This window comes from Schistocerca nitens, chromosome 7 (genome assembly GCF_023898315.1).
Source record: "Schistocerca nitens isolate TAMUIC-IGC-003100 chromosome 7, iqSchNite1.1, whole genome shotgun sequence".
Classification (NCBI taxonomy): domain Eukaryota; kingdom Metazoa; phylum Arthropoda; class Insecta; order Orthoptera; family Acrididae; genus Schistocerca; species Schistocerca nitens.
In genome coordinates, this window is record NC_064620.1 from 515174934 (window position 1) to 515199545 (window position 24612).

Consider the following 24612-nt stretch of genomic DNA (forward strand, 5'->3'; position numbering starts at 1 on the left):
TATGATCTTACTTTGTTCATTAAACGACTGTGGGGAACTGTATCGAACGCCTTGCGGAAGTCAAGAAACACGGCATCTACCTGGGAACCCGTGTCTATGGCCCACTTGGCATTAATGATATTCGCAGCTTGATTTTTGTGATATGTTTGAGTGATGGCTCAGATTATTTTTATCGACCCCAACCATGGGAAACGTTACAAAGAGGATGGGAAAAAAATGTTTCCGGTTCATCATCAACCGCTCGCCGTACACCATATGGCGTCTTGAAGAGTACAAATGCAGAGCTGTAAGTAGGCACTTGCTCCGTTTGCTAGTGCGCGGAAGTGTCGGAAGCGATCTTCTGGCATGCTGCTGTGAAATGACCTGGGCTCCCCGTGAATGTGGTATTCAGAAACGAGCCGGACACGCCCGGCCTGTGCAGGAAGTGGCGCGGCTGCCTCGCTGTCCTCTCCTGACAACATCCGAACCAATTACCAGCGGGCATTCAGTGCCGCTGGGCCGGGAAGACATCAGTAATACGACTGTCAACCGCCACTCGTCTGCTGCCCGCTTCAGTTCACCACAAGACTCGCACCGATAGACACCATCTAAGGGGGCAGCAGTGCGTTCCCCGTGTCAGCGATTGCTTACTGTGAGCTCTGTGGTCCGCCCCCGGTAGCTGAGTGGTTGCGTGTTCGGTCAGAGGATTAGTTGCCCTCTGTAATAAAAAAAACTGAGTTAATAGATCAACAACGAACTTAAAACGGATGTCACGACGTCCGCCCCGAGCAGATGCAACGAACGAAAAGCGAACAAAATGAGATTTTTTAAAAAAAAAGAAAAAAAGTGGTCAGCGCGACAGACTGTCAAGCCTAAGGGACGGGGTTCGATTCCCGGCTGGGCCGGAGATTTTTCTCCGCTCAGGGACTGGGTGTTGTGTTGTCCTCATCATCATCATTTCATCCCCATCGACGCGCAAGTCGCCGAAGTGGCGTCAAATCGAAAGACTAGCACCAGGCGAACGGTCTACCCGACGGGAGGCCGTCGTCACACGCCATTATTATAGCCCTGTGAACAAATACAGTGCATCGGCCCGTAGAGTGCTTTGGGCTGTCTCATCAGTTAACCCATTAAGATAGTGATGTTCCAGTTTCTTCGTAATAATAGAAGACATTCACTAAATGTGGCACCGACAACATATAATAAAAGAGAAAAAAAAACATTAAAAGCACTGAAATACTGGCAAGATGTTTTCAGCAGCTTGTGAACTGTCCTGAACCAAGTCATAAACTGAAATTCTCAGACAGTAATGCAAATTCGTAAGAAAATTTACCACCAACTACAGACGAAATTCAAGAAGTAATTAAGACCCTCAAAAACAACAAATCTAGTGGATACAATTGTTTTACAGCTGAACTTTTGAGGGGGTCCTTGCTAAATATAGCAAACGAGCTAAATTCTCGCTTTGAAGAAATCTGGAAAATAGAAAAAAGAGAGGAATGGAAAGTTGCCTTGATACAACCACTCCACAAAAAAGGTAATAAACAGGATTTAAACAACTATAGAGGAATCTCTTTACTGCCAGTAGCGTGTAGAGTGTTTTCCAAGATTTTATTAAGCAGAATAGAAACGACACTAGACAGTCATTTAGGTGAATATCAAGCTGGTTCAAGGAATGGAAGGTCATGCTCAGAACAGTTTTTTGATCTCAAGTCAGTAACCCGGCACATATTACTTAGTCCAAAGGATATTGTAGTTATGCTCGTGGATTTCAAAAAGGCTTTAGACCCTGTTAACAGAGAAATTATAGATAAAGTAATTCGAGAATTCAGCGTGAAGTGTAAACTGGCAAACCTAATCCGTAAAACACTTAGAGATACAGTGTGTAAAGTAAAATTTATGGGAGAAATTTCGCAGCCTTTCAGAATAGAAACAGGCGTACGACAAAGTGACGGGCTATCCCCGATTCGTTTTAAAAGTGTGTTAGAGAAAATAGTAAGAATGTGGAACGAAAAACTTATTGAACTCAACATCTCACCTATAAGGTTACGAAGAGGAAGCAAAACGATCGAAATCAATTGTCTTGCATTTGCAGATGATTTTACCACACTTTCCGAAAATGTGGCATCTGCTATAACACAATAAAACTCCCGGAAGAAATAGCCATCAGAATTGGCTTAAGAATTTCTTCAGAAAAAAATTGTAACGAACGTAAAGGATGCTCCAAAATTTCTGAAAACAGAAATTCCCAAATAGATAGGATAGATTAAATCTTCACATATGACGCGTTTCGCCTGTTCTAGGCATCATCAGATAATCTGGGGAAATTACAAACTAGCTATAAGTACAAATTGCTATTGAAGGCAATAACAAATCAAAAAATTAAAAATAACAAGAGGAAGACATACACCGATTGGACTATGGAGCACAGGGCCACATTTGTGCTTCAATAGAGGTGAGGGGTACACAATTCAACTCATAAAATATTGCACTATAACTGACCTTACCGATAAAAATTCTTGCCCTTCGTAACCAAGGCGTCGAACGTAATTAAGAGTCAGCAAGGTAACATCCAGACAGCCACTGTCAATGCTTCATTATATCACATGGAAATCAACATGGGGCCTTGACAAATGTTTGGCAGTCTAGTTGCCGGCATGACAGGTCGTGCTCATAGAATTGTAAACAGACCATATTTGTGTTCATGGGGCGGTTTCTTCGTCGGTAAGTTATCATCTTTACAGTTAGTTTCCCGGTTTAGGGCTGCTTCTGGTTTCGTTGCTTCACATTTTTACTAATAATTTTAGCTGCTTCTTTATTTTTATTAGTGCCTATTCATTTGCCGAGTTGTATGGGTGTATTTTGCGCTCGGGAGTTTTTTCTGCTCACTGAATATGCCTATTTGCCTACGTTAGGTACCCTTGCACGCTTTAGTAGCTTTCTTTTTCCTGCTGTCATTACCTTTCTTCGTGTTGCTTCCAGGTGATGTAATGAAGCGTTGACAGTGGCTATCTGGCTGTTACCTCCCACTTCTATGAGACACTTCATTACGTTCGACGCCTCCGTTAGGGTTAGCAAGAATTTTTATCGGTAACCTCAGTTATGGTGCAATACTTTATGATTTGAAATTTATACCCCTCACCTCGCCCTAAGCATAAATGTCGCTCTGTGCTCAATATTTCAGACGGTGTATGTCTTCCTCTTGTTATTTTTCATTTATTCGTTTACTATTGCCTTTATTAGCAATTTATACCTATACCAGTTTGTAATTTCCCCAGATTGTCTGATGATGCCTAGAACAGACAAAACGCGTCACGTGTGAAGATTGAATAATCCTATCTTGTGCAACCAAGCTTGTTTTTTTCTGTTCTATAGAAAAAACAATGGATTTTATTCAAGCAAAAGCAATCAACCTGTATGAGTGGTTACTGCACAATGGATGCAAGTAGTGAACAGAGTTACACAGCAAGCACGAAAATTTTTGCACTCAGACACCATAGTGTGATTCCTTTCGTATTAACAGTACAAAAACGTGCTGTGTACGATTTTGTACATAGAGTGGTGCAGCAGCTGTCGTCTTTGGAAAGCTGGACAGGAGCAGAAATGATTAGCGAACAAGTTATCACAGAACACAGAAGGTTTACTTAACTTGTGTTTCTCCAAGCGAAGGAAGACCCGAAACAGAGTCCAGCTCATACAATAGCAACAATGATGGATACAGAGCAGTGACTGGACAGCTTCTGCTTAGTGTCCTGGAGAGTGGAGGATGCTAGCATGTAGTAGACAGCCATCGGAGTTGTGGCGCAGCGGATGCACACCATTGGCTCCACTACATCCCCTCGACCGCTGTCGGCGTCAGACTGAAGCTTGCTATTCTGTTACCAGCCTGGATATACCGTGGCGTGGTAGTATACATCATACTACAAAATGTCTCGAACAAAATTCTGTCCCATGCAAATTTTTGGTAGAAAATGTATAAAAAAGACGTCAAAGAAAGGCCATTTGGCAATACTGTAATCACATGCACGACAAACTCATTCAGTTGTCTGCAGTTGTGCTCCACGGCTGTTTGAGTGGGAACAGTTTAGCATTATAACACTCGAGTTAGATTCCAGGGCCGGCCGTGGTGGCCGAGCGGTTCTGGGCGCTACAGTCTGGAACCGCGCGACCGCTACGGTCGCAGGTTCGAATCCTGCCTCGGGCATGGATGTGTGCGATGTCCTTAGGTTAGTTAGGTTTAAGTAGTTCTAAGTTCTAGGGGACTGATGACATTAGAAGTTAAGTCCCATAGTGCTCAGAGCCATTTGAACCATTTGTTTCGATTCCAGGTCTAGCGGTTTTTTTTTATTTTCTGATTTCAGACTGCGTGACAGAACGTCTGCCTCCTTAGTCATCATGCATCAATTACAACATGTCTTATACAAAAAAAAAATAAAGAAACATAGAAAAGTAGCCGGCCGCGGTGGTCTCGCGGTTAAGGCGCTCAGTCCGGAACTGCGCGACCGCTACGGTCGCAGGTTCGAATCCTGCCTCGGGCATGGATGTGTGTGATGTCCTTAGGTTAGTTAGGTTTAAGTAGTTCTAAGTTCTAGGGGACTGATGACCACAGATGTTAAGTCCCATAGTGCTCAGAACCATTTGAACCATAGAAAAGTAAAAACATGCAGTTATTTGATTCAGACACAGAAATGGGAGTACAGTGGTTTTATTCTTCCATTTTTAAAGACGTAGTTCCTTATTAAATATTTACTCTCTTCCTCTCCACATAATACACCCCTCAATTCTTTCAGGTCCTTTGTCAGCATTACGTCCCTTTCCTTCGTTTATTCCCCTTCCCCCAAAGTTAAAAAAGGGACACATTACTGACAATTGGCGGAAATTATGGGGGGGGGGGGGGGAGGGAGGATGCGTGAAACTAAGGGAGTAAACGTTTAAAACCAAAATACATCGTTAAAAGAGGGATAATGACACGAGTGTACTCCCATATTTGTGTCAGTATCAAATAATTGCACTTTTTATTATAAGCCGTGTCGTAATTCCTATAAAACGAGTAAGAAGCCAGACGTCATATCACGTAGTCTAAAATTAGAAAATGAAAAATAAAAATTTGGACTAGAGCGTGAATAGAACTCTCGACTTCGAATATTCTAACGCGAAGCTCTATCTACCGGAGAAACTGTAGAGCAGGGCTATGCGGATTGATTAGAGAAACGCGCCAAACATGTGTTTAGTGTTGCCAAACCGACTTGTCCACTTTCTACCAAAATCATGCATGGGACGAAATGTAACACACATTTTTGTACGGTCAGTATGCGGGAAATCGCACTGTGGCATCCGAGAGCAGTAGTTTCAGCTCATGACGTGAATTAATACATAGTTTCAGAAAACTTTTGGCTGACTTTAAACATAGTTTGCACAAACCGTACTCAAGAACCAAGGCAATGATCAAAATTATGTTAGCTCAGTGAAGAATATATACGTGGAAGATACAACTTTAAAGAGAGTTCATGAGGATAGCGTGAAATTCGGACCTGCAGATGAGCCAGGGAAGGAGATTCCATATCAGCACACATTAATTACACTCAGAAGCTGTAGAGAAATTTTCAGTACCTAAACTGGCAATAGGAAGGAGAAATATGTGTTATTACAATATACCAGAATTGCCCTCTTATTGTGAATGACATTGTTGTGCTTGCCTCCAGTGTAGATAAATTTCGAAAACTGAGACGAAGACTGCATTTAAAAAATTTAGAAAGTAATAAGAAGTCAATTATATTTAATAGAAGTAATGAATAATGAAATAAAAGTAATCCAAGGTACTTTTGATAACAGGGTTTTCAAACTAAGGTTGTTATGTGTCTGAAACAGAAAATTTAGTCAGCATGCCTATGTGTGTACCGTTCAGTGAGTTACGGAGAGATGAATGTTGGGAATCACTAGATGAAACAAGAAAAAAATGACTGTAGTGAAAATTAAATGGAGGGTTCAGTACTTGTCCCAAAGCGAATGAAGATGCAGAGCTATATAGACACGAGCGTTGCACGCGAAACTAAAGGAATCGGGTTCAAGTCACATTTCTGCATATAGTTTACAAAACAGCTCACATTCCGTTGTGAAGATTCATTGTGGAAACTATCCCTTTGGCTGCTGCTAAGACATTTCTCCGCAGTATCCTTTCTTCTAAGTGTGCTAGTCTTGTAAAGTATGCAGGAGAATTTCTGTGAAGTTTGGAAAACAGCACTATAATTAATGGCGAAGGTAAAACTGTGACGGAGGGTCGTGAATCATGTCTGGACAGCTCTTTGATAAGAACGTTCCGCAAAAGACAAGGTTCCATGTTCGAGCCCCAGCCCAGCACACAGGTTTAAGCTACCAGGAAGTTTCAACATGACTACACTCACCGAAAGCTCTCTGTGTCGCCATTGGATATGGTGTGAGAGCAGTGTGTTAACACGATGGCTACACTTGAGTTTTATATACCCATATCAATTGCACCTGAGCATTATAGACGGTGGTTAGACACTGGACTCGCATTCGGGAGGACGACGGTTCAATCCCGCGTCCGGCCATCCTGATTTAGGTTTTCCGTGATTTCCCTAAATCGCTCCAGGCAAATGCCGGGATGGTTCCTTTCAAAGGGGACGGCCGACTTCCTTCCCCGTCCTTCCCTAATCCGATGAGACCGATGACCTCGCTGTCTGGTCTCCTTCCCCAAACCAACCAATTATAGACGGGATTTATCTTGGTCAATACGCATGCTGAGTCTTAAAAACAATCTGTGTCTCTGGTAGCCATCTTACTTATCAGACACATCAAGAATTCTATGATCATCACATTGTCACACATCCCTTGTAGCGTCTAGGTAGGAGACTGTAGCCATTGTGATGCTGCTAATGATACATATGATTATGTAAACCACTCCGTGATACACAACTCCCCTCTTGTAGCATGAGCTATTATAATTGGCTGGCCTCTCCGTCATGAACCTGTAACGAAACACGTTGCTCTTCTTTGGATCTTCTCTATTTCCTCTACCATTTCTATCTGGTACGGATCCGAGAAAGACGAGCGATAGTCTTGGTCGAACGAGGTTCTGTGAACTACTTTCTTTGTGGATGGACTGTACTTCCTAAGGATTGTTCCAAAGAATCTCTCAGCAGTGCGCCGTTTTGTGGTTAGCCTTGCTCACTGTCGATCACAGGGCCCCGGGTTCGTTTCCCGGCCAGGTTGTCGATTTTCCTCCGCTCGAGATAGGGTATTGCGTTGTTCTCAGCACCAGTTCGTCAGCATCGACGCGCAAGTCGCCGAAGTCTCGTCAAATAAAAAGACTTGCTCCAGGCGGCCGAACTCCAGTCAAAAAATTCCATACGCAGATTTCGTTTTTTCTAATGAATCTCAGTCTGCCATCAGCTTTACACGTTATTAGTTTTATGTTGTCGTTCGATTTTAAATTGCTTAGTACCCATGTTCACAGATATTTAAAGGGTGAAACTGCTTCCAGTGATTATTCTACAATAGTGTACTCATACAGTAATGAGTGTTCTGTCGATTTATACGCAATATGCTGCATTTGTTTATGTTGTGGCCAAGTGCAGATCGCTGCACCTAGTGCTGATCCTCTGTTAAGTCTTCCTCCATTTCACGTTTTTTGGCATTGGCACATATGCTATATAAGGGGATCACCCGCGAAGGGTCTCATGGAATATCCATCATTTTGATTTGCAGCTCCTTGTATTGGCCGCGTTTGCAGTTAAAATTGTTGGATGTGAGGTCCACCAGTTATCCAAAACACCGTTTTTCCCAGTACCCTAGCCGGCCGAAGTGGCCGTGCGGTTAAAGGCGTTGCAGTCTGGAACCGCAAGACCGCTACGGTCGCAGGTTCGAATCCTGCCTCGGGCATGGATGTTTGTGATGTCCTTAGGTTAGTTAGGTTTAACTAGTTCTAAGTTCTAGGGGACTAATGACCTCAGCAGTTGAGTCCCATAGTGCTCAGAGCCATTTGAACCATTTGAGCCCAGTACCCTAACATGTTTCGGCATCACTGTGCCATCATCAGTGGGTTTTCGTTTTTATTTATACTTTACATTTGGTGTGCATGAATTTTCTGGATCACTTGTGTGTTGATTACTACAGGTAGGTTGTCATGTTTACGTGTGGCAAGTACTTCCATTCTCCGCATAATGCTGAGGTGTTGTGATGCACACGTAATTATAACAAGTAGCCTATTTTTCACAAATAACGTAATAAAGCACTTTTCGCTTCACCAGAACACAGTGTGATTGTGGTTTGTTATGTGTCCCAGCCCAGTCAGTGTTCGGTCTCATGGAACTTACGTAGACTGGAAAAAGTAATGGTCCTATAACACTCCCATTGGGTACACTCGAAGTAACTTTTACATCTGAAGAGTTCTCTTCATTAGAATGACTTGCTGTGTTCTGTGTGCTAGAAACAACCCGATCACACAGTTGGTCCAACATTTCCTAAGCTCGTGTTTTGTTCGTTAGACGGCAGTGCGGAACTGTATCCACATATAGGGGAAGATGGCAACAACCTGATTCCCGTATCTACTGCGTTCTGTGTGACGTTGACGAATAGAGCAAGCTGGGTTCCAAGACGGTTGTTTATGGCATCCACGTCGTTTCCAAGAAAGGAGATTTTCAGTCTCCGGAAAGTCGTAATACGCGAGCGTAAAAGTGAACCACAATTGTAAATCATAATAACTTCGGCGACATATGCCTACAGTATTGTATTTCTGTTCAGCGATTCATAAAAACTGAAATGGCCTGCGCTTTTATTCAATCACGAAGAACACTTCTCTCCTCCACCTACCTACTATACGCTACTACTATAAGATGATCAAGTTCTTTAGCGTACACTATGTACATTCATATTGGTATCCTAAGTCCAGTAGCCTTACCTCTGTTCCCTGTTGAGTAATTTCAGTTGATCTGCTGTCCTGCGATTGTTCATTTCGATTTGTAATTTTGACGTTAGTGCGACGAATGAAACAGTGAAACAGATTTGGAAAAACTTGTTTAGTATTTCGTCCTTCTCTGTCACCTTTCGTTTCGATGTCATTATGGTTACAGAGTATCTAGACAGATGGCTCTTCATCCGTTTATGACTTCAAAATTCTCTAAGGCACGTTGGCTTGGAAATATGCGACATCGCAATGTTGAAGCTTTGAATTCGATAATGAGAGACCAGCTGCTTCGTGTGTGGCAGGAAATGAGCCACTGTTCTGGCATTTGTCGTGTAACAAACGGTGCTCACACTGAATGCATAAAAATTTTGAACTTTTCTCTTTCCAGGAACGTTGAAATTGTGTTTCTATCTTTTGTAGTTTGGAAGCAATAAATGTTTGAAACCTGTGCCCTCTTTTCAATAGCGCTGCAGTACAGAGGTGTATAGAAATTTTACGATTGACATCGTGGTGATTTAAATACGTTCGGTAATTGTTCCCAATTTGAATTGCAGATCAGCGTATTGTTATTTCTGTGCAGTCCGGCGGTGACCTTATATTCCAGTGTTCATTCACTTTACAGAGTAACATTTCTCATCTCAGACGTGGCTGCCATTAGGGGCAGGTCATTTATGATCGGCAACAAAAAATTCATCCTTCATAATATGACTAGGGCTTGACTACCTTCCGTCGTCGGGACAGCTTTCTCTGCGCTCTCCGACTTCCCACCCACCATTGTTGCCGCGTAGAAAACGCAGGTGAGACTCCTGCTGCGTCTGTAGCACGCACAGTCCGGTATCTTCCCAGAAGACGGAACTGGGCCGCGGTGTAGGAAGCACGTAATGGCCGGAACTCGTCACTCTGCGACACAGGCCTGTGGGAAGAATGCATTTTGTCGCATCCGGTAAAGAGACCGACAACACTAGTTCTCGGTACTCAAAAAACATGCTACACAAGATCCACATTACCGTAAAGAAAGTTGGAGACACACAGAGAGAAAGAGAATAAGAAAGACCATGAGGGAGTAAAATGAAACTTGAGTTCAGAGTCAGCTCTCTTTCCCACGGTTCTGTCGGCCAGCTGCGGCGGAGTAAGAGTTTACAGAGCGACTGCTACGCCAAAATACAAAATTTATTTCTGATGCAAACGGGCCCGTTCTTTAATGTCGGGCACCGACAACCCCTTTAACACTTCGTTTTCCTCATTTTCTCTTTTTTCTGTTCGGTTCTTCTTCTTTCATTTCTCATTTTTCTTGCTTCTTCCTTTGCTGCTTGTTGACCACTAGATGCTTGTCGTGTCAATAGAAAGGACATTGAAGTTTCAGTAAATAAGCAGTCAACTGACAGTGGTCTCATATTGCCTTGCTCCGGAGCCAGTGACTGAGTTGCCATTCGTAGCAGCACTAATCTAGATTTCTTCTGCTACTGTGTAGGTAAGTAGTAATGTAACGTATGCAACCTGTTTCTAGTTAGTTTCAAATGATTCTGAAGTGTTTTTAGTGTTCAATGCAGAAGACATCAAAGTAATGCAATAAAATGTATAACGTGTGGTTGTCAGATAGAGTCACTCGGTAGAAAGAGCAAGTAAAATGTGTCCAGATTCACGTACACTGTACAATATGATATCAACGCTTGCGTACGGGAAATCACTAACTACACAGCTAAAATCGACGTCTCGTTAAATAAAAGCGATGAGAAGCGCCAGTGACACCACCAGCCCAGGGCTATACCTAGGGGAGGGCGAGACCGACCCCCGCCATGACGACTCAAAGGCTGACGGAAAAAAAAGTAAGACAGATGGTTTGAGACGTAAATGGGGAAGGGTCGTGAGTTCTCTTTCTCCCTTCTACCTGTCAGAAGTTCACTTCTACAGCGCCACTTCGACCAAGTAGCAACACGAAGAAACAAATACTACCCATCAGATTTCTATCGCTAACATAATTTATGTGGCAACTGTGCGTTTGGTTCATACAGCTGCTGTCTACACTGCTCAATCGTTTTGAGCAGTGGAGCTCTTGCAGCTGCTTCGCTACGGCATTGTAGTACTTCAAACGTCGGCGAGCGGGTGCCGAAGCAAATATGCTATTTGTCTGAAGGCAAAGGTCCGGCACACAGTTTTAATCTGACGGAAAGTTTCAAATCAGCGCTGACTCCGCTTCAGAGTGAAAATCTCATTCTGGAAACATCCCCTAGGCTGTGACTAAGCCATGTCTCCGCAATATCCTTTCTTCCAGGAATGCTAGTTCTGCAAGGTTCGCAGAAGAGCTTCTGTGAAGTTTGGAAGGTAGGAGACGAGGTATCGGCATAATTAAAGCTGTGAGGACGGGTCGTGAGTCGTGCTTGCGTAGCTCAGTTGGTAGACCACTTGCCCGCGAAATGCAAAGGTCCCGAGTTCGAGTCTCGGTCCGGCACACAGTTTTAAACTGTCAGTAAGTTTCAGAAGGCTTCCTGTTTATCCGATTTCTGCCGATTGAGAAATGGACCGAGACGCGACGGTGGAGAAAGTAAGAAAGGAAGTACAGATAATAGCTTTGAGGGTATTTACAGTGTCAGTCACTGCAGCATCCTCTAGACGCAGTTCCAGGAAACTGAAGGTGAAAAAAACACTAGTTAAGCAGAGTGTGGGTAAAAGAAGACCCTCAGATTCCGATATCTTGTCGACAATTGTTCAGATGTGTGTGAAATCTTATGGGACTTAATTACAAAGGTCATCAGTCCCTAAGCTCACACACTAATTAACCTAAATTATCCTAAGGACAAACACACACATCCATACCCGAGGGAGGAATCGAACTTCCGCCGGGACCATCCGCACAGTCCATGACTGCAGCGCCTTAGTCTTGTCTACAGAATGAGACACAACTGTTAAGATGACTTCAAATGACAGAACCAGTGAGTTTGCTTCGCTGAAAGCAAGAAAATGCAAAGCAAAATTGTTATTAAACTGTTGTTATGGTCTTCCTTCCGAAGACTGGTCTGGTCCACCTTTCCGTATTACTCTGTCTAACACATGTCCCTTCATCCCCGAATTACTGCTGCAACCCACATCCTTTTGAGCCCGCTTACTGTACTCATCTCTAGGGCTCCCTTTACAGTTCTTACCTCCCACATTTCCCTCCGGTACTAAAACGGTGTTCCGTGATATCTCAGTATGTGTCCTACTAGGTCTCTTTTAGTCTCTTTCAGTCAAGTTGTGCCACAAATTTTTTTCTCCCCAATTCTGTTCAGTACCTCTCATTAGTTACATGATCTGTCCGTCTAGTTTTCAGCAATCTTATGTAGCACCACATATGAAAAACTGTTATTCTTCTTTTGTCTAAACTGTTCCACGCACACGTTTCACTTCACATTCCAGACAAATACACTACTGGCCATTAAAATTGCTACACCAAGAAAAAATGCAGATGATAAACGGGTATTCATTCGACAAATATATTATACTAGAACTGACATGTGATTACATTTTCACGCAATTTGGATCCTTAGAAATCAGTACCCAGAACAACCACCTCTGGCCGTAATAACGGCGTTGATACGCCTAGGCATTGAGTCAAACAGAGCTTGGATGGCGTGTACAGGTACAGCTGCCCATGCAGCTTCAGCACGATACCACAGTTCATCAAGAGTAGTGACTGGCGTATTGTGACGAGCCAGTTGCTCGCCCACCATTGACCTCTCACCAAGAGATCTGGAGAATGTGCTGCCCAGGGCAGCAGTCGAACATTTTCTGTATCCACAAAGGCCCGTACAGGACGTGCAACATGCGGTCGTGCATTATCCTGCTGAAATGTAGGGTTTCGCAGGGATCGAATGAAGGGTAGAGCCACGAGTCGTAACTCATCTGAAATGTAACGTCCACTGTTCAAAGTTCCGTCTGTGCGAACAAGAGGTGACCGAGACGTGTAACCAATGGCATCCCATACCATCACGCCGAGTGATACGCCAGTATGGCGATGACGATTACACGCTTCCAACGTGCGTTCACCGCGATGTCGCCAAACATGTATGCGACCATCATGATGCTGTAAAGAGAACCTGGATTCATCCGAAAAAACGAAGATGCTTCTCATCTCGACTGCTAGTGACAAGAAGCCGTTGGGATCCAGCACGGCGTTCCGTATTACCCTCCTGAACCCACCGATTCCTTATTCTGCTAACAGTCATTGGATCTCACCAACGCGAGCAGCAATGTCGCGATACGATAAACCTCAGTCGCGATAGGCTACAATCCGACTTTATCAAAGTGGGAAACGTGATGGTAAGCATTTCTCCTCCTTACACGAGGCATCACAACAACGTTTCACCAGGCAACGCCGGACAACTGCTGTTTGTGTATGAGAAATCGGTTGGAAACTTTCCTCATGTCAGCACGTTGTAGGCGTCGCCACTGGTGCCAACCTTGTGTGAATGCTCTGAAAAGCTAATCATTTGAATATCACAGCGTTGGTTAAATTGCGCGTCTGTAGCACATCATCTTCGTGGTGTAGCAATTTTAATGGCCAGTAGTGTTGCTTCGGGAAAAGATTCCCTAACACTTAAATCTATATTCGACATTAAAAAATTTCTCTTATTGAGAAACGCTTTTCTTGTCATTGTGAGTCTACATTTTAAACCTCTCTGCTTCGGAACCAGTTATTTTAGTACCCAAATACACTGGTGTCCAAAATAAAAGCAACAGACCGCTATTTCCCCGATCATACAAACTTGTCAACAGATGGCCGTACGATCGTGTTCTGCACGGAAGACGGCCTTCCTGTCAACGCACAACCGCGCCAACGATGACATAGGGGCACCTGTCAAACGGGTTGTGTTTGCCGGGTAGTCGCTATGTACACAGTCACACATGGTGGATTATGGCACACACAAGACGCCTACCAGACTCTTTGCTGTGGACGGCCATAGCAGTGGACAGACGCAAACTCATCTGGCGCGATGGCTCAGTGTAAATCGTTCTGTTGTTCCTCGGATGAGGAGACAGTTTATAGAGAACGACCAGGGCAGGACTGAGCACATGTGACATCAGAAAGAGAGGACCGTTATTTGGCTGTTAAAGAACGAGGGTACCAGCTTAGTACTGCATGGCATCTGGCATCTGACCTCTCAGCATCCAATGGACGTGTTGTATCGAGGCAAATGGTCTACAGAAGGTTTCGACAGAGTGGCCTTTATTGTCGGAGATTTGATGTATGTGTGCCTCCAACGCTTTACAGAAGAGAACATCTAGAGTGGAGTCGTCAACATGCCCTGGAAGGTCAAACAACGGGCCACTGTTCTTTTCACATACGTGTCCCGATTTAGTCTGGAGAGTGATTCTCGACGGATTCCCACAGTCGTTTAATGAACAAAGTGAGAGCATATTGACTACCAAACCAATTGTGTGATTGGATTGAAGAGTTCCTAGATAACAGAACGCAGCATGTCATTCTCATTGGAGAGAAGTCTTCCGAAGTAAGAGTGATTTCATGTGTGCCACAGGGGACTGTCGAAGGACCGTTGCTATTCACAATATACATGAATGACCTTGTGGATAACATCGGAAGTTCACTGAGGCTTTTTGCGGATGATGATGTGGTATATCGAGAGGTTGTAACAATGGAAAATTGTACTGAAATGCACGAGGATCTGAAACGAATCGACGCATGGTGCAGGGAATGGCAATTGAATCTCAATGTAGACAAGTGTAATGTGCTGCGAATACATAGAAAGAAAGATCATTTATCATTTAGCTTCAGTATAGCAGGTCAGCAACTGGAAGCAGTTAATTCCATAAATTATCTGAGAATAGGCATTAAAAGTGATTTAAAATGGAATGATCATGTAAAGTTGATCGTCGGTAAAGCAGATGCCAGACTGAGATTCATTGGAAGAATCCTAAGGAAATGCAATTCGAAAACAAAGGAAGTAGGTTACAGTATGCTTGCTCGCCCTCTGCTTGAATACTGTTCAGCAGTGTGGGATCCGTACCAAATACGGTTGATAGAAGTGATAGAGAAGATCCAATGGAGAGCAGCGCGCTTCGTTACAGGATCATTTAGTAATCGCGAAAGCGTTACGGAGATAATAGATAAACTCCAGTGGAAGAGTCTGCAGGAGAGACGCTCAGTAGCTCGGTACGGGCTTTTGTTGAAGTTTCGAGATCATACCTTCACCGAGGAGTCAAGCAGTATATTGCTCCCTCCTACGTATATCTCGCGAAGAGACCATGAGGATAAAATCAGAGAGATTAGAGCCCACACAGAGGCATACCGACAATCTTTCTTTCCACGAACAATACGAGACTGGAATAGAAGGGAGAACCGATAGAGGTACCCTCCGCCACACACCGTCAGGTGGCTTGAGGAGTATGGATGTAGATGTAGATGTAGATTTTCATCTAACGGAAAAGTGGAACACGATTAAAAATTTTGGAAAGAAACCGACATCGAGGAGGATTCTTTATGGTGTGGGCAGCGGTTGTGTTAATCACTCCAAAACCTCCTCATGAAATTGTATTGGTGAACGGGGAATGTTTAACTGCTGTCAGGTATCGTGACGAGATCTCGGGACCTCATGAGTGGTTGTTGCGAGGTGCTGTGAGCCCATACTTTGCGTCGATGGGCGATAATGCTCGACCTCATAGGGCACAGCTGGTTGATGTTTTCTTGAAGACGGAAGATATTGCACGCATGGCGTCGCCTGCTCAGTCTCCCGATTTGAATCCCATAGAGCATGTCTGGGGTGTATTATGGAGACGGGTTGCATCACGTCAGCATCCACCTACCACTCTTCAAGACTTGTGAGTAGATCTGCAGGAAGAATCGGCGTTATTATTGCTACCAGAGGTGGTCACTGAGCATATTAACCAGTCGTCAGAATGTGTGTGCAGATCCGTTAAGTTGAAAAAACGGAGAACATATTTGTCTACCGTTGTGCATGTTGTAGTTGTGTACTTTGTGTATTCCTTAGATAGTTTCTACTTTACTATCACCTGTTTATACTGTTTTGCTGCAAAATAAATGCAACCTTGCAAAATTTCCCTCTGTTGTTTAATTTTGGACACCAGTGTAGTAAAAATTCCAGTTCTCGGTAAGGGGTATTTGCTGGATTCTTTCTTATAGCCCATTTTCTTTTATTTCTAATTAATAATCGATGTCCCATTAGTAATGTGTAAGGAACAAATAAAAACTTTATTTTATGTCATACTAAAGCCAATATTCAACAGCTGCTATTACCAATAAGACTCAAATTTTATTTTATTTTCTATTCCTTTAGAAATTTTCTATTCTCTTAGAAATTTTCTACTGTTTACATCTATACAATTATCACAGCTCTACAAAATAAAATTTTTTTTTCGTTGCCAGGGAAGTTTGAACGAAATTGGGATATTGTTATGATACTCATTCCGAGTATATTTGTACTTTTTCCAAATTGGCTCTGGTTTTTGAGATATAGGTTATTTGTGGAAATGAGAGTTTCATGTGGATAATATCGACTGCAGGATCCATATATGGTGTAATGTATTTGCTACCTGTTTTTTAATTAGTGATATTGTACTATCTTTATTAAACAATTGTGCTCAGGGAGTGCATCTGTGTGGTTGAGGATTACATCATGCAAACATCACACTGTCAGCATGTGTTCAGTCCTGTTGTGCGGTGCGTGTGTTGAAGATATTGAGGGTTGTGCAGATTTGAATTCGGCGGTACTCGACATTCATTTGTTGACCGAGGTAATCCCCGCAACAGCCGATAGGTAGCGTTCAGTGTAAACAAGAAAAATGGCGATGGTCGAAAGTCACACACATGTGCAGTGCAGCTTCAAGGAGATAGAACCTTTTCATCGTGACGTAGCAAATAAGAGGTGAGTATTCATTTCACACAAAACAATTAATGATGTTTGTTGGATGTGATTGACATGCAAATACAAGAAAGTTCTGCATAATATGTAGTATTTGTGCAATTTTGTTTTAGGAAAACATGAGTTCTTCACGCCGTCTTTGCGTGAACCATCCAGATGAGTTCTGCTACATTTGTGGTGAATACGTTCTTCAAAAGAACAGGAAGAATATCACTCCTTTTGTGAAGGAAGCGTATCTGGCATATTTCGGAATTAAACTTGGAGATCAAGACAAGGCGTAGGCACCCCATAAAGTTTGTAAATGCTGTGTGGAGTGCTTACGGCAGTGGACAAAACGAAAAAGGAAAAGCTTAAACTTCGGAGTGCCTATGGTATGGCGAGAGCAGAAGAACCATACAGATGATTGCTATTTTTGCATTGTTAATGTGAAAGGTTTTAATAGGTTCAAAAAACGAAAGTGGGAATATCCCGATTTGGAGTCAGCAAGAAGACCGGTGGTGCACAGCAACGATGTTCCTGTACCAACCTTCACAACATTACCCACGCTAACATCATCAGATGACGATGTGCACGGCGAGGAATGTACAAGTAGTGGTTCGGAATACGAAGGACGTGAGACACAACCCCAGCAGTTCGACCAGTAGGAGCTCAGTGACTTGATACGAGAACTCAATCTTTCAAAGCAAGCATCAGAACTCTTAGCATCCAGGCTTAAGGAAAAGAACTGTCTTCATCCAAGTGTTAAAATAACAGCTTACCGGACGAGAGAAGAAAACCTTCTTCCATATTTCAACCAAGAAGAGGTTATAGTGTATTGCAGCAATATACCTGGACTTTTACTTGAATTGGGGCTGCCGGAATATAGACCAGAGGACTGGCGTCTCTTCATAGACAGTTCCACTAGAAGTTTAAAATGTGTTCTCCTACACAATGGCAATCGTTACGCATCTATTCCAATTGCCCACTCAACAAAACTTTGTGAAGCATATGCTAACATCAAGATGGTTCTGCAGAAAATTCAGTATATGCAGCACCAGTGGTTGATTTGTGTTGATTTGAAAATGATGAACTTCTTGCTTGGACAACAAAGTGGATACACAAAGCACCCATGTTTTATCTGCATGTGGGATAGTAGGGCAAAGCACGAACATTGGAAGCAGAAAACATGGCCTCCAAGGGAACATATGGCTGTTGGTGAAGCAAACATCATTAATGAACCTCTGGTTAGTAGGGACAAGATTGTTCTTCCACCATTACATATTAAGTTAGGACTAATGAAGCCATTCACCAAAGCTTTAGACAGAAATGGTAATTGCTTCACATACATCTGCAATACGTTCCCTGGACTCAGTAGTGAAAAACTTAAGGCAGGAATATTTTATGGTCCTCAAATTCGCAGGCTCATCAACGATACCAATTTTACAAGTGTCATGACTGTCACTGAAGCATCGGCCTGGAACAGTTTTGTCGCTGTTGTAAAATGTTTTTTGGGCAATCATAAAGCTCCCAATTACGAGGAACTGGTCAAAAACATGCTCACTAACTTTCAAAACTTAGGAGCTAACATGAGCATAAAATTGCACTTCCTTCACAGCCACTTGGATCGATTTCCTCGTAATCTAGGTGATTTCAGTGAGGAACAAGGAGAGCGGTTCCATCAAGATATGAAAGGAATAGAGGAAAGATATAAAGGAAGATGGGACAGGCATAGGATGGCAGATTATTGCTGGAATCTGCAACGTGACTGTTCTGAAGAGACCTATAAAAGGAAAGCGTGCAGGAAGCGGTTCGTCATGGACGGAAAATGATATACTTATAGAGAAACTTTTCAATTATGTTTTATACGTGGACAAATGCCTATCAGGTTTTCATAGAACCTATTTATAAAGATTATTTTCTTTTTTCATTGTAGTTTGTAGCGCTCGAGTTCAGTATTAGCAATTTTTTCTAATTTTTTGAATAAATCATGCATTATCTCAAAAACTAGAGCCAAACTGCATAAATGGTTGCTATATTCGTCCTCAGCACCACTAACCCATCCTAAAGCCACTCAAATATCCTTGGCAAGAAAATGAGTGTTGACCAGTGTTATATATTTTCATACATAACAAACGATAAATCTATGTGGGAAAGAAGATGTTACTGAGATGATGAACCTAGACGTGCTATACGACTGTCTTTACAAGTCACGTGATATATTATAGGTTATGAGGAGCCGCCACTATAACCAACGTGTCGTACTGTATAATGTCGCCAGTCACTTTCTACACTCGTAAGAAACAGAGATTTTAATTTAATTGACAGACGATGTACTGTGTATTACAGTTCATAGCGCAGTCAAAAAGTTGTGAGATCTAATCATTTACCAAGGTTAAAACAAACATGCTATCAACATTTGATAGACAGCCTCATGTTAAATTTCTGATGAGAGCCCTAATGACGTCAATCGCACATACAATACACTGATTGTCATGGTATGTTTTAAGTATGTCGTATCTGAACCAAGCCAAAGATGTTCTGCACTGTCAAATACCTTCCAGAATTTATAGTAAATAGCTTCCAAGCTATCTCATATGAAGAAGGACTCCGTAAATAACATAAATCATAAGTGCAGGATGTTAACTTATTATAAAGAGAAAAAAGGAGAAAAATTCTAACTTCGTTGCATGACTAATCAGATAGCTGAAGCATAAGAAACTGGGCTATTAGAGAGGACACACCATCAACAGTAATAAAAGAAACTGTGAAGAAATAAACAATAAAGAATATTATGCAACAGGCTCAAGTCACACGAAGATGGGCTACCACTAAAGCAGAGAAAAAAAAAACATTCAGGCCAACTTGCATGAGAAGAATTATATTCAGAAGACGCAGAGGCTCGTCTAAACACCTGGAAATGCATGCTTATGCAAAATCGGATAGTAAAAAAACTACAGCATCCAATTAGGGTGGTTACCTAAATAGCACAATTGGACCAGTGACGAATTACATAGATGCACCACAATAGGTTACATAGCAGGGCACATTCACACTGTTTAAAAAAGTAATACGTATAGGAAACAACAGAAACATAGAAAATAATGCTGGTGGTATCATCTGATTTATCACAGGAAAAACATATCCATAGAGGTATGCCGTCTCTCAGTTGATATTTCATTAGTGGACAATACCCATAACAACAGAAAAGCAATCAATATTAATGGAAAGGAACAATGGACGAGTTGTTGGAGACCTTGGCTTTAGAAATCAGAATTTTCTTGTTCAGGAAACGTTTTTGATGTGAAGATTGATGACAGCATGTCATGACCTAACACAAATGAAGATGCTTTTCGATCGGTACCCCTGGGAGTTGCAGCGGGATGAAAGAGGCTAGCTCGAGTGGAGTGGTTGTAGGAATCTGGAACATTCTATAATAATTAGTACTGGAATACTTTAGTAAATAACTTTTACTTAACTTAGTCCTGCTACTACACTCAAGGAACATAACTAATAACAACTATCTTTCATGAATACAAATGACTCATTAACAAACATTAACTGGATTATATAACAAACAAGATAACACAGTTCTGGTATTACGTGCGTAATACATGCGCGAACTAGAGGCTGCGAACCTAGCGAACCAAAGGCTATTCTAGTCTGACTTCGCTCACAACCTGTAGCTGATTCGGCCGGTGCAATCTGCAAGTCTCTGTCCGTGCCATACGGCAGCGCTGCAAGCGCCAGCGAGTCCAGCGAGGTTGCAAGTGCTGGACCGCTATCGATTACCGCAACCTCTAGCGTGGTGTCTAACGTTGACACCACTGTTTTACTCTGGAAATTACCTGAATGTCATTCTGGTTTCTTCGTCCGAGAGGAGAGGAAGAAGAAGTTTCTGGGTTCCATATAAGGAGAATACAACTAGGAGGCAAAATATGGTAGCCTAAAGAAGCAGCATGTGCAATCATACCCTGTGTCAGATGAGCTGGGGCGGTGTCGTGGAGCAGAACACCGCTTTGGACAGCTTCCCATCATCTCGTCAGAAGAGTTCGGTAGAACTTCCCTGTGATGATTTGCTCCTTACTGATTTGATGTGCTAGCACGACACCGTGGCAGACTCAGAAAACACTCATATTCATCTTGACCGAAAATGATTGGGCCTCTTCCATTTACGGCGGTGGTGAATCCACACTTTCCCATTGCTTGCCTTGCTGCTTTGTTTGGGGTCTAGGTGATACACCCAGCACTACTGCATGCTGGTTAGGCGACTAAACAGAAATCTTTTTGAATAAGCGGAAGAAGTCGTGGAACTAGCGGGTGTACATGTAGGAAACTGATCCGTGACTCATTTTTACTGTTTTCCACTATCGCCTCCAGTGTGACACGTGGAACTTCGAGTACCAAGGTGTGCACGTCTTTTGCGATTTCTGGCTCACACAGATACGGTCTACCTCAGGGCTTAACAACTGGCCGGTTTTGAGCGCGAGTACTCGCGTCTGCTCAGGCACGTACTCGTGAGCAGGTGCAAGGTCGCGGAGTGAGGAGGGAGGGGAGGGAGGGGAAATGCGCGCGCACGTTTGAATGTGATCTCGCGTTCGTAGCAGATTTAACTAGCCATCTGAATGCTTTGAACATTTTACTACAAGGTAAAGATATGCTAATTACTCATTCCATAGATCGAATACGAGCTTTTAAAATGAAATTGACACTTTAGGTGAGTCAGCTGGAAACAGGAAACCTAGCTCATTTTCCTAAATTATCATCCATGCAAGATGTTCACAAAGACTGTGAACGTTATTCACACAGTTTAGTTGATCAGCGCTTTCAAGATCTGACAGCACTAGACAGTGATTTTGATCTGTTCTCTCCATATGCAGCGAATATTTAAGAGATTCGTCCTGAGCTGCAGCAAGAAATTATTGACCTGCAGTGTGACAGAGAATACAGAGACAAATTTCAGAACAAGAAAAACATTTTGGAATTGTACAGACACTTCCCTCAGGATGGATTTCCTCGTTTGTACAAACTGGTGGCTACAATAATATCAATGTTCGGTTCCACGTATGTTTGTGAACAACTGTTCTCTGCAATGAAATGTAACAAGACGCGCCTGAGAAACGCATCGTCTAATCGAAATTTAAACTGCACGCTGCGCCTAAAATGCACAAGAACAATTACTCCGAACATAGACGCAATTGTAAAGGGCAAAAAGTACAAGACAACCGAGAATCCCACACTTCAGTGACACCTTTCATTGTGTAACAGTTCACAAATTAATGCGAATGTAGAGGCATACACTAAGCTAATAAAATTATGTGGCATGTGTACATTCTCCTTTATTTGTTTCATTTGTCGCAGTAATAATTCGTGAGTGATATGCCTGCAGGTGGCCGCGGATTTACATTCACTGGCGGCAGCTGTTGTGTGCCCCACGTGACTCTCCCCACTCTCCGCTCTGGTCCGGTAGTGAGGGTAGTGTGCTCGCGCTGCTCCGTGCTCGCGCCTTGCTGCTCACAGCTTGCTCCACGAGCACGTATGTTGTGAAGCCCTGGTCTACCTCCACCACTTCGTTCGTTATCCTTGAGACTTCTTTCACCACACTTGAATCGTTTAATCAGTGGGTCATATTACGGTGCACTGTTCGCGTACATCCTCACCAACTGAGCATGACTAAAGGGTTCTACTTTGAGTTGTCACAGCCGTGTCCATAATATACGAAAGAAAACCTCTCTTCGGCTGTTCAATGCTCCTTTGATCCTCCGTAGACCGCGACGTGGTTCGGGGCTCGTGCACATCTTCAAGCATACTTTCCTGCAACAGTTACAGGCGACAGTTGAAGTGCACCTGTGAAAATGTTTAACACAAGTATGATACGTAACTTAACAAGCCAATAATCTCAGTACACTATACGAACATAATACTCTACCGTTATTGGGTGCTTTAAATTACAAACTAAAACAAATTATTACAAATAGAGTAGACGCAAGTAAGTACAACAAGAATCACATGTCACAGCCTAAAATATAATATTAATAAATACGAAAAAATATTAAACTATAGCCGCGCGGGATTAGCCAAGCGGTCTAAGGCGCTGCAGTCATGGACTGTGCGGCTGGTCCCGGCGGAGGTTCGAGTCCTTCCTCGGGCATGGGTGTGTGTGTTTGTCCTTAGGATAATTTAGGTTAAGTAGTGTGTAAGCTTAGGGACTGATGACCTTATGAGTTAAGTCCCATAAGATTTCACACACATTTGAACATTTTATTAAACTATAATTACTGGAAGAAGTGGACATATGTTCCATGGTGGTCAGAGGGGGTTCCTCTACCGTCAGTTATAATAAATGGTACTAGAGAAAGCCACCATGAAAAACGAGTGATCATAGGACAAGGGAACTTTGTGAAAACATTTGTAAGTCGTAAGAACGTGTGTAAAAGAAATAACGAATAAACCACTGAAACAAACATTTTAATTTCTGAATTCCAATTAAGAACAACTGTCAAGATCAGAAACATAGAAACAGATATCCTCAGGGTAGCAAAGTAGCTTAAATCACTTATTAAAGGCAAGGCCTCCGGTCCAGGTTGTATACCAGTCAGGTTCCTTTCAGAGTATGCTGATACTGTAGTGGACTGTTAAGGCAGCCAGTCCACAGTGAAGTAGCCGAAAGGGCACGCGTAAACTCACGCCGTCTTGCGTTAAGTCTGGAACAGCATTCGTAATCAATGTGATAAAGAAAAGAACGTAGCTACTAGAACACTTAACTTTTATATCGTCCTTTGGTATACAGCATTCTTGATGATACAAGTGAGACTATCTTGAGATACATGCAATGGTACAAATGGCGCCTTGCTAGGTCGTAGCCATGGATTTAGCTGAAGGCTATTCTAACTGTCTCTCAGCAAATGAGAGAAAGGCTTAGTACGTGTAGTCGCTAGCAATGTCGTCCGTACAACTGGGGCGAGTGCTCGTACGTCTCTCTAGACCTGCCTTGTGGTGGCGCCCGGTCTGCGATCCTGACAGTGGCGACACGCGGGTCCGACATGTACTAATGGACCGCGGCCGATTTAAGCTACCACCTAGCAAGTGTGGTGTCTGGCGGTGACACCACAGATACAGTAGCTTCATATTTAGCAATTATATATAACCGCTCGCTCACAGAAAGATCCGTCACACCAATACCCAAAAAGGGAAGAAGGAGTAATCCACTGAATTACAGGCCCATATCACTAACGTCGATTTGCAGTAGGCTCTGAGCACTATGGGACTTAACTTCTGAGATCATCAATCCCCTACAACTTAGAACTACTTAAACCTAACTAACCTAAGGACGTCACACACATCCATGCCCGAGGCAGGATTCGAACCTGCGACCGTAGTGGTCGCGCGGTTCCAGACTGAAGCGCCTAGAACCGCTCGGCCACCCCGGCTGGCGATTTTCAGTAGGGTTTTGGAACATATACTGTATTCGAACATCATAAAGTGCCTCGAAGAAAACGATTTATTGACACACAGTCAGCACGGATTTAGAAAATATCGTTCTTGTGAAACATAACTAGCTCTTTATACTCATGAAGTAATGAGTGCTATCGACAGGGGATGTCAGATTGGTTCCATATTTTTAGATTTCCAGAAGGCTTCGGACACCTTACAAGCGTCTTGTAACCAAACTGCGCACCTGTGGAATATCACCTCAGTTGTGCGACTGGACTCGTGATTTCCTGTCAGAAAGGTCACAGTTCGTAGAAATAGACGGAAAGTCATCGAGTAAAACAGAAATAATATCCGGCGTTCCCCAAGGAAGTGTTATAGGCCCTCTTTATGTTCCTAATCTACATTAACGACATAGGAGACAATCTG